The sequence below is a fragment of the Dasypus novemcinctus genome, chromosome 13 (genome assembly GCF_030445035.2).
Source record: "Dasypus novemcinctus isolate mDasNov1 chromosome 13, mDasNov1.1.hap2, whole genome shotgun sequence".
Classification (NCBI taxonomy): Eukaryota; Metazoa; Chordata; class Mammalia; order Cingulata; family Dasypodidae; genus Dasypus; species Dasypus novemcinctus.
Window position 1 is genome coordinate 43,038,969 of NC_080685.1, and position 18,142 is coordinate 43,057,110.

General features: G+C 45.1%; 1 protein-coding gene across 1 annotated transcript in view; it reads right to left on the reverse strand.

Moving 5' to 3' along the window:
* The window catches only part of RXRG (retinoid X receptor gamma), a 70,148-nt gene extending 68,707 nt beyond the window's left edge, over positions 1 to 1,441 (reverse strand). The window contains exon 1 of the mRNA XM_058310050.2: positions 1,253 to 1,441. The gene's annotated coding sequence lies outside the window, so the exon portion shown is untranslated. The remainder of the gene's footprint in view (positions 1 to 1,252) is intronic.
* Between the last annotated feature and the right edge of the window lie 16,701 nt (positions 1,442 to 18,142).

Genomic DNA, 18,142 nt, shown 5'->3' on the forward strand with positions numbered 1-18,142 from the left:
CTAGCCACACAATAGCCAGAATGATTTTTTAAAACATAAATCTGATCATATTACTCCCATGCTTAAAATTCTTTATTTATTTATCATTGCACTGAAAATAAACTCTCTGCCAGTAACTTGATCTTTAAGGTACCCATGACCTGGCCCCTGTTTACTTCTTTACCTAGCCTCATGTACTCTTGCCCTTGGTTACTCTGTCACAGCTACACAGGTCTCCTTTCAGTGCCTTAAACATGCCATACCCTTTCCTTTCCACACGCCATTTCCTGTGTGGAGGGCCACTATACCCAATCTGCCAGGAACTCCAACCCACACTTCAGGACAAAGTATAAATGTCACTTCCTCAGAGAAACCATCTCTAAAACTCCAGCTAAGTTAGATCTTCCAGTGATATTCTCTCATAAAGCCATATTATTTATGTTCATAATTCTATCATAACTATATTTATTTTGTTTTATATTTATGCTTCTTTATCTCATTCATAACTATATTTATTTTGTTTTATATTTATGCTTCTTTATCTCATTATGCATATGATGTTTGCATCCCCAGGACTATAAACACCACAAGGACAGGGACTGCATCTGTGACCTTAGTTGTCTCCCATTTAGGAAAATGGGATTATTACCCACAAAGGAAATGTCTGCTGGCTTCAGGAATTAAGCAACTCATTCCTTCATTTGAAAAGATGTATGTACTTCCAAGGATCACTAGATATTTGAGAAAAATAAGCACCACAAAAAGAAGAATAAATAAAACACTGACCCCAGAGCAAACAAAATAGAAGAGAATTTAAAAAATAATTCTAATTAGTATCTTCAAAGAGATTCAAGGAAATATCACATCCCTAAAACAAAAACAATTGCCACAAAAATAGAACATTCAGAGATCACAAAAGAGTTATTGGAATTTGAGGACACAATTACCAAGGAGAAAAGGTCAATAAAGCAACAGGAAGAAAAATTAAATCCTCCAGGTCATAGATCAAAATAACAAAGAAATGGAATATATCAGAGAAAAGCTAAGAGACATAGAGAATCAATCTAGGAAGTTGACCATCCATTTAATGATGGTTCCAGAAAATGAGTACAAAAAATGAAAATGACAAAAAACATAGAAGAAAGGAATTCCTGGGGCTTATGAAAAAAACAAATTAGGTCTACATTCAAATATATCCCAATTAAAATTTAGAAACACTAAGAATAAGAAAACATCTCACAAGCTTCTAAGAGAAGAAAAAATAAAAATTTACCTGCTGTGGTGTTTGGAGCTGTATGTACCCCAAAAAATCATGTTCTTAAACAATCCATTCCACTGTGTGTGAACCCATCGTAAGTAGAGCTTTTTGATGCGGTTACCTCAGTTAAGGTGTGGTCTGAGCTCAATCAGGATGGGTCTTAATCCTTTTACTGTGTCCTTTATAAGCAAAATGAAATTCAGATACAAAGAGCGAAAGCCATAGACGGAGCAGCCAGAAGTTGAACATCAACAAAACCCAGAAGAGAAGGGAGAGTCCAAGAGATGCCTCCACGTGCCCTGCCATGTGACAAGTTAAGGACTAAGGATCAGCAGCTGCCAGCCCCCAGATGCCACAGTCTTCAGGGAGAAAGCATTGCCTTGCTGATGCCTTGATTTGGACTTTTTCCTAATCTCAAATATGTGAACCATTAAATTCCCATTGTTTAAACCAGCATGGTATTTGCTTAAGCAGTCAAGGAAACTAAAACACCTACAAAGCAAAATGAATCAAATTTTCATCCCTAAATCTGTATGCTGGAAGACAAAGCTAAGAGGAAAAATAATCTTAAGTCTAGAATTCTAGCCAAACCAATCAAGTGTGTGTGTGTGGAGGGGGGGAGGGAGGATTTTCAGACATGCAAAGACACAGAAAATTTCCTTGCAATGCGCTCTTTCTATAAGATAACTTGAAAGCTAAACAGAACATAAATCTAGACTGAGAGAAATAGCATCCAAGAAGAGTGGAATTAACCACAGGTGAAATTAAATCCTACAGTGACAGCGCTGCAGAGGGCCTAGAAGGAACCAGTCAAACCAGAAAAGGGCAAAGTTATTTGAGTAAAATGTCTTCGAGAGTCAAGTAAGTTTCCTGCAACAAGAAATGCAAAGAAGCTGGATGATCTTATTGATAAAGGGGAATGGAGAACATTGTTGTGAACAAGAAGAAAGAAAGGCTGTTAGGAACAGCAGGAAAAATAAAATCGACAATCATTTAAAGAAGCTATGGTCCAAATATATACAAATGAAAATGTGTCATGATTCTGAGCATGGATAGAATCTATGAAAACAGAATCCATTTGACATCAATTCTTGGAGCATTCTCTCTCTCTTCTTTTATTTTTCAAAAAAAATTTTAATGTTTCGGCACAAAAATCATTTAGTGAGCCAAGAGAGGCAGGCATCTGTGTGAGGTGGTAGTGTGAGCAGCATAGTTGCAAAGAGAGCCAAGTTACATACAGACAGCAGTAGAGCAATAAATAAATACATTGAAAATGATAGGATCCAGATTCCTCACTACTGGGGCATTCTCTTTTGAATAAAGGAATTTTAGCAAATTAAAATTGTATCTTTTATATGGCTGTGATCACTCTATTTGGTTCTAAAGAGAATGTAATCATGTTAATGCTCACTGGTTTTCAATTCATAAAGTCAACATATAGACAAAACACAGAGGACTTAATGATAGTTACAGAATAGAATGTTAATTTTATAAATCTAATCAATGTAATAGAGATGGAACAGCTCACAGAAGTTAGAATGTGAAATCAGGGGATAAACCTTATAGAGTGGAATCAGGAGACACTATCTGAAGTTGAGAGGTAAATATTTTAACATAAATTTAAATGTTATTTAAAATTATATAGGTAAATAGCAGAAAAAAGAAAGCGAAATTAGGAGGGGTGTAGTAAATGACCTAAAGTCTTCCTCTTCTATTGTGAGAATCCAATCAACACTGCTTAAAATTGAAAAATCAAGAAAAAGGCATATCAGCATTTAGATAGTCCAACTTTAGAAATAATCACCAGAGAAGCTAAAACCAGAACTGGTTAAATGTAAGGAGGTGAGGGAGAGGGAAGGGACATTTTTACTTTTCATTTCATATTCTTCTAAATTGCTTGAATATTTATTACTCTGTGCCTGTATTATTTTTATTAAATAGCAAGTAAAGAACACGCAAAACTAAATAGATGGAATTCTGAACTCAGAAAGTCAACCACAGCACTCTCTACGGGAGGCACATTTGAATGATCTATCAGAGCGCTTCCAAGTTCTCCCATCGTAAGCAACCCTCCAGGCGAAAATACAAGAGTTCCACATATCTGAGATAAGTGGCTGGTTTGCAGGAAAATAAGACCTAAGGGTTTTAGGTGGCCACAAGTTCAAGACAAACAATCATTTCAAATGACTCTAAACTGGAGAGTCTAAAGCAATGGTCAAAGGTTATATGACATTCAAAATCACAGACTCAGATCTTTTGATGCCAGGGTTCTTAATGTTGGAGTTTGATGCTGAAATCTTAAGCTGGAGCCCCAGGGAAAGAGACAGAGCAGTTCACCTGATAGTCTACAGCTGACCTAGTGGAGAAAACAGGAGCTGAACCCAGAGGAACCCAGGAAGAAGCCTGAACCCTCGCAGACGTCAGCAGACGTCTTGCTCCAACACGTGGAAATAGACTTTGGTGAGGGAAGTAACTTATGCTTAATGGCCTGGTATCTGTAAGCTCCTACCGCAAATAAATACCCTTTATTAAAAAAATTTTTAAAAATCATAGACTCTGGAACAAAAGGCCTTATCTGATCTGGACTGTCACTGGTAGCTGTGTGATCTTAGGCCAGTAAGGAAACATAATTATGCCCATCTCCTAAAGTTGTTGTGTGTTAAGCTCATTTGTGTTAAGCACTTAGAAGAATGCACAAGCTGGTTCTTAGCTATTATTATTACAAAAAGATGCAGATCCCAGCTTAAGTGGGAGCCTAATGACAATAATGAATGTTTTCCAGATTCTGTTAGATGAAAATCCCACACAGCAATTTGGAATGATTCAACGTAAGAGGTAAGTAGCTCAAGCCAGTTAGTAGCAGAGCCAGGCTTCAGGTCTAAGTCTGTCTTGCTGCAAAGCCTGAGTCCTTGATGTGTTTCATATGATAGAACATTCTTGCAATGATGTACGAGGAGGGAACACAAATGATGAACTCAGTCAAGCAAGGAAAAAAGAGGATGTGGGAAACACATGGAAAGTGACTTGGACTTTCTCATGTTATATGAGTCATTAAAATCATTCTAAATTATTCTAATGCAGAGTTACAGGGGTGAATCCAGGTACATAGGACCTGGCGATTATTCAATTTGGAGACCCTCTTAAAAAAGAATCAAAGTATTTACTAATGCGAAATTGAGTATTTTGCTTACCTTCTCTTGTTCTGATTCATTTCTTTCTATGATTTCACACATCCTTAGTCATTCTTACAGGTTGAATTGTGTCCCCCAAACAGATATGTTGAAGTCCTAACCTCCAGTACCTCAGAATATGACCTGGAAATAGGATCATTACAGACAGAATTAGGCAAGTTAAAATGAAGTCACACTGGAGTAGGGCGGACCCTTCATCAAATATAACTGGTGTCCTTATTAGAAGGAGAGAGGAAGCAGAGACAAAAGATGGCCATCTGAAGAGGGAGGTAGAGAGTGGGTTATATCACAGGCCAAGTATGCCAGTGACTGCCAGCCACCACCAGAGGCCAATGGAGAGGCATGGAGCAGATCCTTCCCTAGAGGCTCCAGAAGGAGCATGGCATTTCTGACACCTTGAATTTGGACTTCTACCTCCTACAACCTCCTACAACCCTCCACTTTGTGGTCCTTTGTTACAGCAGCCCTGGGCAACTGAGACAGTCGCCAAGGGTGCCTCAGGACATGCGTGTTGATAAAAGTCAAATGGGTGGCCAAGGCTGTAGACAGCATTGCAGGTTGTTTTCATCAGCATGAAATATATGGGGAGGCAGAAGAGTGAAGGGATTTGACCAATCAGAGACACTCAAAGTATGTGCAGTCTTCATGCATTGCCCTGATGTAGAAACAAGTGCAGAATCACTCCATCCCACAGGCCCGATCCTGCTACAGCTGAGGTGGTTGGCCTCAGTAGACACTCTGTGTTCTAGGCGCATCTCCCTTGAAATGTGAGTGCACAATGAAAGGTCCCTTTACACTCAGGGTGTGCAATCACTGTTGTGCACCCTAAGCCCCACCTCACCCACCTGGCCTCACACTCCCGACACCCTCCCTCTTCTTTCATCACCACTTGATACATCTCTGCTCCCAGAGCACTTCAGCACAGACTCAGGCTTCCTCTTCTTATTACTTTCAGAAGATTCTGTAGGTGGAAAGAAATTTAGTAGGTAATAATAATGCTTTCTATTTTTAGAGCTTCTGCTTTCTGAGCAACTGAAGAAAGCCACAGTTATAAAAGAATCTGTTGAAAGGTTGAAAGGGTCTTACAGAGGTCTTCTAGGAAAGTCCCCTGCAGTGAGGGAAAACTTCCCTGCAACCTGCCTTGGGCAGATGGTGAACACTCCCAATCGGACTCTGGAGTGAAATTCAGCTTCATGCCAGAATCTCAACCTCCAGACCCTCTCTCCACTCCTAGTCAGGCTCCTTCTTTCCATTTCCTGCTCTAGTTCCTCTCTCCCTGGAAAGATTGCAACCGACTCCTAATGTTCTCCCATCCTTTAGCCTCTTGTCCCACCAACCTCTCCACCATCAGTACAACAATGGTCTTTCTAGACCACAGCTCTGATCTTACTTGAAATGCATGGTCAGATGTGCAAAGTGTTGCAGGAACACAAGTGGGGATGGGGATCAAAGGCAAGTGTCGCAAGGTGGGTCTCACAAGATCCTCAGAGATGAGTGAAAAGAGTGGGGAGAAGATATGTCAGGCAAAGGGCATAGCAGGTACAAAAGTTTGGAGGCTTAAAAGCATGTGAATGTTTGAGGAACAGTAAGTAATTCAGAGTGGCATGAGTGAAGAGGGAGGCAGAGAGATGTTACTAGAGGAGAGGAGGGAGGGGTGGACTAGGCTGAATTGGGAGCCAGCACATTTTCTCTGTGGCAGTCAGGTGGTTGAGTGATGGGAACCATGGCAGAGGACTTCGGCAGCCAGAGTTAGGTTGAAATACCCTGATCCCAAGGAGAAGAGGAGACATCTATCAAAGAAGAGTGTACTAAAGACAAATGCAACTGACATCATCTTCTGACCGATTACCAGAGCTCGAAAATCCTTAAAATGCTCTCTCTCTCTCACACACACACACATACACATAGAGAGAATCTAAACAAACCTTTTTACCAATTTAACTCCCCTTTCTAAACCATTTGGGGTGGTGAAGAAGGTCCTAGACTTGGAATGAAAAGACCTGCTTTCAGTCTACCAGTGCTGAACTAAAGTGTTTGACCTAAGCACTGTGCCTCAGCTTCTTCAGTCCTACAATACAACACAAGTACCTCCTTCCTGCAAGGGCTGAGTGTGTCATAGGAGATAATGTATGTGAACCACCTAGGGCTGTTCCTGGCACAGAGGTAGTGTTCAATATATGTAATTGCAACATGAAGTCTGTTGTTCTCTTTGGGATCTTGTCTTTCTTCCCTTGATCATCCATCTAGGGGTGAAGATGTCTTTAACCAGCAAAAAAATGTCTGTAGACTCTAGCTAATGGTCATTTTTGGTACTATTCTAGTGGTGCTTTCCTAGGATTTCCAGCACGGGGTTGGGATGGGTGGGAGGACACTGAGAAGGTCAGGTTTATGGGGGAGAGACAGCATGGACTGTGGGAGAGTGTGGGCTATGGTGTGAACCATTGACCATGGGGTGCAGTGGTGCTCAGAGATGTATTCACCAAGTGCAATGAATGTCTCATGATGATGGAGGAAATTGTAGTTATGGGGGGAGGAGTGGGGTAAGGAGGTGGGGGGTATATGGGACCTCATAATTTTTTAATGTAACATTTAAAAAATAAAGACAAAAAAAAAAAGGCAAATGAAGGCAAAGAAGTGGATCACAATCCAGCTGTGAAAGGAGAGGGTTAAAGCAGATGAGAGGGCAGAGGTCTGAGCAGGGGCACCAGGGCCCAGCTTGCTCAGTTCTCCACTGACAGCCTGGGTGGGTGAGCAGGGAGAGCACAGAAGAGGACAGAATGCCCCACTTGGGCTGGCAGAGTCCTTCCCCCAGTGCGCTACCTCCTGGGCAAGGGGCTGGGTGAGGGTGGGGAGTGGGAAGGAGGATGGGTAATTCCACCAGATTTCATGGACCGCCAACAGTTTCCAGTGCTCCTTTCAAGGACGGGCTCTCTGACCACATGCTTTTCCGTGACATCACTGTCGGTGACCTTTGGGGCCAGCAGGGTGGAGTCTGAGGGGAAGTGTACAGGCCACGATTCTTTGGTCATCACAAAGGTTGGGATTGTGAGCTGCAGAGAGCTGGAGAGAGGCCTCAATGAGGACAATGTCTCTTGCAGGACTGGCAACAGCTTCCCTGTCCTAGGACATCTCAGGACTATAGTGGACCTGTTGTTTTTGCTCCTTTGCTACATTAAAAAGCACATTGTTGAGCACAGAGGCTGTGTGTGTGCATGTGTGTGTGTGCACATCTGTGTGTACAGAAGTGTAAAGAGTCTCGGAAAACTGCATTTTGCTTTCAAAACAAGTGATGATGTGAAGCGGAAAACTCACAGCCCAGTCAGGGGAAAGAGTGCATTTTAGCTTTTCAGAGGCCTGAGGAAGGCAGAGGACTGGAGGAAGGGGAGACGTTTCAAGGAGAACACCAGATAGCGCTGGAAGAGATCAATATGCCCGACGACTCCAAAGCTGATTTCAGCAGAGCAAATGCAACCAATTGCCCTGAGTTCACTTAAAGTAATAGCCTCGAACACTTGAAGGAAATAACTCAATTACCTTATTGATTCGGGATTTCAGCCACCTCCCCCCAACACACAGGCACTGCCACAGACCCATATATATTATCTGTTTTATTGTTTTGCTTCTTTTTAAAAACAAATGTAACTGGCATGACCTGCTCCACCAGCTTGGAAAATAAAGTTGTGTTTGTTTCTTTCTGTACACATTAATCACTCAAGTCCCTGCCCAAATTGAAGCACGGCCAATACTATCTCCCTTGGACCTCCTCCCCAAAACTAAAGAGCCCCAAGTGCTTGCTCAGTCCAAATTGGTGAAGGTAAAGAAATAATTGAGAAATCTGGTCAGTTCACCAGCAGCCTTCTCTCCTCACCCCCATTTCCTGCTGTTGTCACTTCTAGTCCCTGCCACTTCTAGCGGTCCCAAGCAGCTTGCCACTGTTGTGTGGGTGATCGGCTAGTTCAGCCCCTACTTAGGCAGCAGGGTTTCTTGAGGGAGGACAATTCTGTGGCTACAGTATTTGCCCACTCAGCCTCCCTTTTAAAAAAAAAAGATTTATTTTACTTATTTATTCCCACCCCCTTGTTGTTTGCACTCGCTATCTTCTCTGTGTCCATTTGTTATGTGCTTTCTGTGTCTGCTCATCTTCTCTTTAGGAGGCATCAGGAACCGAACCTGGGACCCCCCATGTGGAAGAGAGGCACTCAATCACTTGAGCCATCTCAGCTCCTTAGTTTTTTGTGTCCTTCATTGTCTTTTCTCTTTGTGTCTCTTCGTTGCATAATCTTGCTGCACCAGCTTGCTGCACCTGCCCATCGCGCCAGCTCGCTGTCTTGCTCGTCTTCCCTAGGAGGCACTGGGAACCAAACCCGGGACCTCCCATATGGTAGGTGGGAGCTTAATTGCTTGAGCCACATCCACTTCCTCACCCTCCCATTTATGCTCTTATGCTTACTCATGGTCCCAAAGCCACTTCTTCCAAAACAAGACGGGCTTCCAGTGAAGGCCAGAACCAGCTCTACCTAAAGATTTCCTCTTGGAGGCCCCTGATGCTTTCTCTAGCTAACAGATCTCAAAGCCATAAAAAACAACAACAACAACAACAACTTACAGCATTGATTGTCAAAAACCCAACAGGGACTGGAAAGTACCTCAGAGATCATCCAGCCCAATGCCTTTTTTCACATATGAGGCCTAGCAAGATTAAGCAATTGGTCCAGGGTCACACTGCTAGCCTGGAGAATTCTATTTTTGTGGTGGTGGAGAGGGGGTGGGGGTGTGGGGGCAGCTTAATGCCCAGGCTCCATGCTCCCCAGCATAAAGAACTGCTGTCCACATGGTTTTCTCACCACCCCCAGCCCCCTGCTGCCATCAGGCTCCAGCCCCCAGGCACTCTCCTCCTTCATGGAAGACATGGCTTGCGGTTTGCCACCTACTTCATCCCTAAATGCTCTCATCATCCCAGGAGACCTCAACCTCCAGTGCTGCCCTTCTTAGTTCCTCCTAAGGACTCCTCATCTCCACTCCTCAGCCACTCTTCCTATGACCACACTCTGGACACTGGGGTCACCCAGAACTGTTCCTTCTTGGAAATACTAAATCTGAACTTCTCTCTAATGTCAACCTCCTCTCCTCCCAGCTCCCACTATACTGGTCCCTTGACATCAGAGGAGACGCCGTGGCCCCTGCCCCTCTGTATTTTCTCTCTATAACAGCCCCATCCTGTCTTTACCTCCCTCCCCATCCAGCTTAGGCATCAAGGTCTTTCAGCCTCCACCCCCCACTATACCTCCATTGCATCTGCCTTGCCAAACCCCAAGCACGGATGCACCGAAGCTTCACTCCTACACCCAGCTGCTGAGTGCTGCTGGAGGACATTCACTCACCTGCCTGTCTAGATGTCTCCTTCCACACTGGGCCCTCGAGTGTGTCCTCTGCCCTAGTGAGCCTTTCCTCCTGTTCATCACGGCTTTCCCTTCAAACTCTGCCCAGACCACTGACCCTCCTCCCTCATCCTCAGCTCCCATCTCACAAAGAAAGTCAAAGGTATCCAACAGGAACTCCCTGAGTTTCCTGTTACCAAAAGAGCAAGCTTACCCACATCTGCACCCAGCCTTTCCTCCTTTCCCCTGGTTACAACTTAATACAGGAAGTTGATTCCTAAGTAATGGAGATGCTGAGAAGCCAACAGGGAAAGATGAAACATCCCAGAGACTAGAGTCAGCAGGGAGCCACTGCCACCACTAGGCTGGAGGCAAAAAGGGAAGAAGTGTCATTATCAGAGCCCAGGGGCTCAAGTCCCCCAGCAGAAGGCAGATCAGGGGCTGCCATCTAATGGGAGTTTGAAGTTCTTTTATGAATCCCAAAGAGAAAAAGTTTAGGTTTCTGAGCTCATCCATTCCTGTCGGTGTGGGGCCTTTTGAGGCATGAGCTGACTTGGGTCTCTGCCCTCTTGCAGGTCCGAAATAAATGGAGACAGAGAGAGAAAGACACACGCTGAGAAAGGAAGCTGCCATATTTGATCTGGCCACGTGAGAGAAAAGACTCCAGGGCCGTCCACAGCTGAGCTCATGCAGAGAAGCCAGTAGCTGATTTTGGTGAGAAAGCTTCTCTGATGGTGCATTGATGTGGACATTTCACAGCCTTGGGACTATAAGTTTTACCTAAATAAAATCCCCATTATAAAAGCCAACCCATTTCTGGTACTTTGCCTCGGCAGTTCCGTGGCAAACCAAGACAGCCCAGTTTGCCTGGGACTGTCCTGATTTTAGCACTGCAAGTCCCACATCATGAGAAACCTCTCAGCCACAGGCAAACCAGGTAAATTAGACTCTAATTCTGAGCCTTTTCTATCCCGTATCTTCAAACTCTCTCTCTCTCAGCTGGCTCCTTCCCACCGACATTGAAGTATGTTCAATCCTTTCCCAAATTACATCATGTTAAATCTCTTGACCCAACATATCTCTCCCCCTCCCCCCTCTCCCTTCCTCTCTTCCCCTTTCCTCCACCTTTTCCTTTCCTTCTCTTTCGTCCTCTCCCATTTCTCCCTCTAAAGGATGGACACCCCCCCTTCCATCACAGACACATGTGCATGTGCATCTTAGAGCAGGGCACGGGGTGAGAGAGCTCCCCAGCTGGAACAGCCTGCTCCGTAGCCAGGAGGCGGGAGACCGGGCCACGACCAAGACAGGCTCTGGGTGTGGAAAAGCCCACATGAACGAAGCACCAGAAAGGCAAGGGATGGACAGCCAGAAGTGGGCCAGGCCAGCTTGTCTTGGCAAGGTCAGCCCATGTCATTCAGGAAGTGCCCAGACTTGTGCCCATTACCTGAGGGATTCCATGTGCCCAGCTGCTGCAGTTGGGGCCACCCCAAAACCAGGCTCCTTAGGTGGAAAGCGGCATTTGCTCTGCTGCCTCAGATTAGAAATTCACTGGGACCTGTCCCTCTCCCCACTCTGCTCCCACCGATCTTCCTCTTTCTGTAGGAAAGCTTTTTATATTTTAAGGGCCCCTTCTTGATATATGTACAGGCATACCTCAACACTGCAATGAAGCCATGTCACAATAAAGCAAGTCATACAAACTTTTTGGTTTCCCAGTGCATATAAAAGTTATGCTTACACCACACTGTAGTCTAGTAAAATACACAATAGCGCTATGTCTATTTAAAAAACAATGTATATACCTTAATTAAAATGTGACACAGAGACTCAAAATAAGCACATCTCTTGGAAAAATGGCACCAATAGATTTGTTAGACACAAGATTGCCACAAACCTTCAATTTGTGAAAAACACAATATCTGTGACATGCAATGAAGTGAAACACAATAAAATGAGGTAGGCCTATTTACTCCAACCTCCATGTCATCCCAGGAGCTTTCTTAGTGGTTTACATGAGAGCTTCTGTCTTCCTACGACTGAGCCTCAGTCTAATTACTGAATAAAGAGAACCAAAATGTATGAAACACCAACTATGCCCCAGGCCTTGTTCCAGGAGTTAGGGGAAGGGAAACACAATATACAAATACACAAATAAAATAATGGACTGTAAGAAGTAATCAGAAGCAATTACCAGGGTGTTATGGCATGTGGCAACAGAGGACTTCCAAGCCCCCTCTGTAAACGGGACCTCGAAGCTGAGAGCTGAACAACGGCAGTTGAAGACAGACTAGGATGGAATTGAAAGATATGGACACTAAAACTTCCACTACCTGTGCTGTCATCATCCGCAATTTACACGTGAAGAAATCAAGGCTCTGGGAGATGAGCTAACTTGCCCAAGTGGCAGAGCAGGGCTTCAAACAGATGTGACTGCCACCAACGTCACACATTCTTCATTATCTTCCTGAGCGGGATGTCCGTGGACCTTCATTTGGAATAAGAAAAAGTACCCAGGATTCACTTAGCAACTAACTATTGCGCTGCCTTAGAGAAGAAAAAGACTTTACTCTTCCATGCTTCACAATTTGCGGTCACCAAACAGGTTTTTTAAAAAATTACAGTTCCATATGACAAGAGTTGCATTAGAATAACTATAAATCCTTTGTGGTTAAGGCCAGTTTGGAAGTTGGACCACTAGCTCCATCTAAATTCTGGTTCCATCACTTTTAAGCTGTATGCCCTTAGCCAAGTCATTTAATGCTTCTGCGCCTCAGTTTCTTCATCTGTAAAATAAAAATAATATTAATGTTCTTTACCTTACAGGTTTGCAGTGAAGAATAAATTATATAAAGCAAGTTTAAAAATATCAAATAAGAAGCATCAGGAAGCTTTCAAATCTGAGAACTGTATGTAGATTTGAGCTGACCCTTCCTGGAAATCAAGGTCTAGTCCAGTCCTGATAAAGGGTAAGTCATGCTCTCTTTTCTCAAGGTTCTGGGAAGACAAGGCAGGGCAAAATCAAGCACCCCAAGATGGTGGGTGGTACACAAAAGGGGTGCTGAGAAGGACAGACACCAAGGTCAGAGACCTGTGACAACAAACTCTGCTCTGGGCTGGCCCTGCAGGGACAGAGATGTCTGGCCTGGCAGAGAGGAGGCCAAAGGAGATTCAAGCCAGGGCACAGTGTGAGTTCAGGCAGGAAGCCGCCTCTTCCAGAAGAGCGCTGAGGGCTGCAACGGACTGACTAGAAAAGTCCAGACTTTTCTGCAACCTGCCACAACCATGAGAAAGTAGAGGAATGGATCCAATTCCTTGGATAAGTCCATCAGTTGACAGGCTGTGTGCTTTGCTTGTGGGTAATAAGAACTGTATGAGGCACGCTAATGAAATTCAAAGAGCAGAGAAGCACAATCTTAACCCTGCAGTACCTGAAAAAAAAAACCTTGAAAAGAAGTGAGCAGGCATAGGAAAGAACCAAAGAGCCCTTGCACAGTCAGGGAGCACGTGGAAGCTGCACACCACACGCCAGGACCAGCTGAGGTTGTGAGATCAGAGAGTGCAGCTGGGAAGACTGGAGGGAGCTTGACGGGGGGCTTCTTGGAGGAGGTGGGCTGTGTATGCATCAGGGTTTAAAAGGGGAGATCCAGATTGGCAGGGAGATAGGGGGGCACTTTTCAGGTAAAGGAAGGGTCATTTACAAGAGCACAGGTAAGGCCTGGCTGGAGCAGGGACAGTGAGAGCATAAAGCACGGGAAGGTCTCAGCAGAGTCTGGGTTTGGGAGGACAGACTCTCCACTGGGTCAGGGAAGAGTGAATCACAGAAGGTTCTGAAGCAAGGGTGTCCGGATGAAAGCAACACTTTGGAAATGATGGTAGTAATAGTCTGCTTTTCTGTAGATTTCCAACTTTCAGAGTAACTCCACATACATGATTTCACTGGATTCTCCCAACCACCCAGCGAAAGACAAAATTATCATTCCCTTTTGTAGCTGAGGAAACAGTTGGGAAAAGTTAAGTGACTTGCCTAAGCTCACACATAGATGAGGGGGCAAAACTAGAACCCAGTCCATTGTCCCCTGGAAGGAGGAACAAGTCCAACAGGCCATGGATGAAGGAACCAGAGAGGTCTGAGTTTCAACGCCAGTTCCGCCAATTACTAGTAAGCTCTGTGGCCTTGGGCAGCTCACTTAACCTCTCTGAGCCTCTGTTTTCTCATTTTAAAAATAGAAATAATAATACTTCAGAGAGATGCCGGTTTGTTGTGAAGCTTAAAGTAATGATGGCTCCTGACCCAGCAAAGATAACCTACAAATATTAGTTTCCTTCCCCTTTTCCTCCTGCTTAGCAGCCAGGTCTCGAACAAACCAAGTTATTCACCTGTGCCCACCAAACCCACAGTGGTTCCACGGAAGCTCTGGAGGCAAATGACTTCGCCCTGGTCACCAACCAGCAGTGACCAGGCTTTCAGCAAGACCATGGCCCTGCCCCAGGCCTCGGGCCTTGCAAGGGGTCAGGCCGGCTGGGGAGGGGGCACTTAGTTAATACCTCCCTGCCTGAGAACACGCTGCTGTGGGAGAGCAAGGCTGGGCTGCAGAGAGATGGGTTACTTGTGAAGCTGCACGTTACACTTCTGTTCTTTTTTGATACAGCAGGCCCAGATTTTTTTTAAAAAAACAAACAAAACAGGATTTAAAATAACATCCTACACAAATGACTTCTCAGAAATTTCACCCTTGTCTCATCATTTGAAATGAAAGCAATTTCTCACCCTGGCAAGCTCTTGATTCTTTTCAGAACATTTTCATATACATTATTTCACTTGATCCTCAGAGCCCTGGAAGTGAGTTGGGACAGGCTTTACTGTTCCCTTCAAACAGATGAAAAACCCATGGTGTAGCGGGCGGGGGGACTCAGAGCTCCCAGCTCCCTGCCCGTGGTGCTTTCCCTCTCCCCCTCAGAGCCGGAATCGACTGGCAAGCTTGGCTCTAAACATTTGCAGTCGTGCCCCAGCCAATTCGGCTGCTGAATCATCAGACTTGTCCACAAGCAGCCTTTGCTCCTGGGAGGGCTGGGGTGGGCGGGGACAGAAGTTTTCAAAAGAGACAAGGACCACCCTGGGCGCATCCTGTGCGTGTGCTATGCTCCCGCGCAGGACTGACAGGGTCCCTAAGCCACCCCCTGCCCAGGACCCCTTCCCTGCTACTCCAACCACTACCTCCAACCCTTTCTCAAATAGTAAAGCAGAAGACTCGTTGGCAGTCAGCTCACCTTAACTTCAGTTTGAGAATTCAGGTAAGTCATTTCACTCCTGGAACCTAACTTTGCAATCCTACGGGACCCTGGGGCTGCGAGCCCAAGCCACTGACAGACAGGTACGCAGACCCACCTGGCCCATCCACCAGCACGGACAGGCTAAGGACAAAACAGCCAAGGAATACTTAAAATAACAGAGTTCTAAGTACTTAGGAGACATCCGTGGGTAAAACAAAGTCCCCTGCCTTCACTTGGCCTCTATTCTAGGGAGGAGAGCCAGAAAATAAATAAACGAAGAGGCCCGTTAGGTGATAAGTGCTATGTGAGGAAAGAAAAGTGTTACTGGGTAATGGAGATGGGCTGTGCTGGGGTTACTATTTTAAGCAGGGTTGTAACAAGCTTCATTAAGAAGTTGACATTTGAACAAAGATTTGCAGTGATGAGGGAGTTAGCGTGGGGCTATCTGGAGGAAAGGCTTTCCAAACAGAGACAGCCAGAGCAGGGCCCTAAGGACGAAAGCAGGCCACGTGGGTAGAGCAGAGGGCACGAGGGGCAAGTAGCAGGAGATGAGGCAGGGTAGTCGCCGGGAACAGAAGCCAGGCCCTTACCTTGTTCTCTGCATAAAACCAGTGCAGGCCTTTAAGTGAAGGATTGCATGATCTAACTTAGGTGTTAGCAGGATTTTGACCTGAGCGCGTGGGAAAACGGAGTTTGGTGTTGGCCGTGCTGAGTTTAGGAAGACCAGGCAGAGTGGAGGCAGGAAGCCGCTTGAGCCGCCAGCTGCTGTCTCCTCCCTGAAGAGAGACGGACCACAGAGGCAGCACCCACGTCCACTTCCCTGCCCTGAGGGGATGGCCTGTGACCAGCCTCACTCTGTCATCGCTGGCACACGTCTGTCCAGGCCTTGCCAGTCTGTAAGTCCCCATGGGCCCCTGTGCCATCCACAAGGTGACTTTGAAGGCTCCCAGGTCTGTGACACAAAAAGTAGGGAGCATGGTCAGACCAGGCTAATGGTGTCTTGTACATCTCTGGGGGAACCAAGTTCCTCTCCACTCCTGGTCTCCATGCTTGCTGAACAAAAGCTGGTCCAGACCTTACGGCAATAAATACTTCAGACTCCGTACCTGCGATGTGTCAGGTACTCTGGGGAGCACTGGCACTCTTATTTCTATTTGATTCTCATCCCAGCTACAGAAATTATTAGCCCGCTCTTTTTCGAAGATTTTTTATTTATTTATCTCTCCCCACCTCCTCATTGTTTGCACTTGCTGTGTCTGTTCGTCTCCTTTGTTTCTTTTAAGAGGCACCAGGAATTGAACCCAGGACCTCTGATGTGGGAGGAAGGCATGTAATGACTTAAACCATCTCTGTTCTCTGCTTTGTTGTGTCTCTCGTTATGTTTTTCCACTCATGTCTCTTGTTGCATCATCTTTTCGCATCAGCTCACCCACCTGCCTGTTGCACCACCTGCCTGTTGTCCTGCTCCTCTTCATTAGGAGGCACCAGAAATCTCTGCCCCCTGCTTTGTTGTGTCTCATGTTTTTCTTCTTGATTCTCTTGTTGTGTGTCAACTTCCCCCCTGCCTGTCATGCCAGTTCACTCTGTTCTTTAGGAGGCACCAGGAACCGAACCATGGACCTCCCATGTGGTAGGTGGGAGTCCAATTGCTTGAACCATGTCTGCTTCCCTATTATCACCTTTTGAAGATGAGACAACTAAGGTTCAGCCAGAAAGGTTCAAACTTGCCTGAGTTCACAGAACTAGTGAGGGTAAATACTAATATGCAAACCAGTCTTTTTACTCCAAATCTACTCCATCACACAGTAATATTTTATAATTACTCACGCTGCAAGGCCCAGTTCAAATCATTGCTCCTCTATGAGATCTCTGTCAACCCCCAGGTCACATCCTCCCTGGTGTGGCATTCTGATTATACTTCTCCCATGGAAAGTGTGCCTATGCTTGAACTGTTGTAATCTGTGTCTCTTCTGGTCCTTCCCACTGGATTACAGCTTTCTTGAAAGCAGAAGCTATATCTTTTCATCCTGACTCCCACAGCCTCTAATAATCCCCTGACCCCATAAAGTAATAGTTTCAGATGTTTGTAAATATCTAACACTTTACGTTTTTTACTCTCACATAGAACAATGGAGTTGGGTGTCACCCAGCTTGGTAAATTATAGGCCACTCAAGTTTCTGGTTAGCCTCATTTTATTGATTGAGAATATTTTCACTCAAAGAGGGTAGAGTTGCTGTTCTGAGCCATACAGCTGTGGAGGAGAGTAGGATACGACCCCAGGATTGTGACACCCAATTCAGCGCCCTTTGCATGATCATGGTGGTTAGGACTAGCCTAGAGCCTCCTAAAGCTTCTTGGGCACATCCTAAACCTAGGGCAGGGCCCTAGAAGTTGTATCATCTCTTCCTTTTCCTCTCTCTCTGGCTTCTCTTCCTTAGTATCCTCATTACCATGTTCCTCAGGTTGCCCTTTCCCTGCCCAGAGCTTCTAGCACCAGGCAAGGGGAGATAAGCTCTGACCCAGAGAGCAGTTCTGGGAAGAAAGACCTCCGTAACACTCCTGGGATGGAGAGTGAGAGGTGAGGTATCTTCACCAGGTTATCTTTATTTTCTTATAAATTTTTAAGAACAATTTTAGATTTACAGATAGATTGCAAATATAGTACAGACAGTTCCCTTTGCTCAGCTTTCCCTAATGGTAACCTTGTACACAGCCATGGCACATTTATCCAAACTAAGAAATTAACTGACCCAATCGGGAATTCACGTTTTCCCACTACTGTCCCGTTTCTATTTCAGGACTCAATGGCATTTAGCCATCATGTCTCCTTAGTCTTCTCTGGTCTCTCACAGTTTTTCAGTCTTTCCTTGTTTCTCATGATGTTAACACTTTTGAGGAGTACTGGGTAGGTGTTTTATAGAATGTCTCCCACTGTGGGTCTGTCTGATGGGTTTTCATGCTTAACCTGGGGTTGTGGGCTTTTGGAGAGAAAGCCACAGAGGTGTGGTGCCCTTACATATTGGGGGTCAGATAATAACCACATGACATCACTGACGATGTCAAT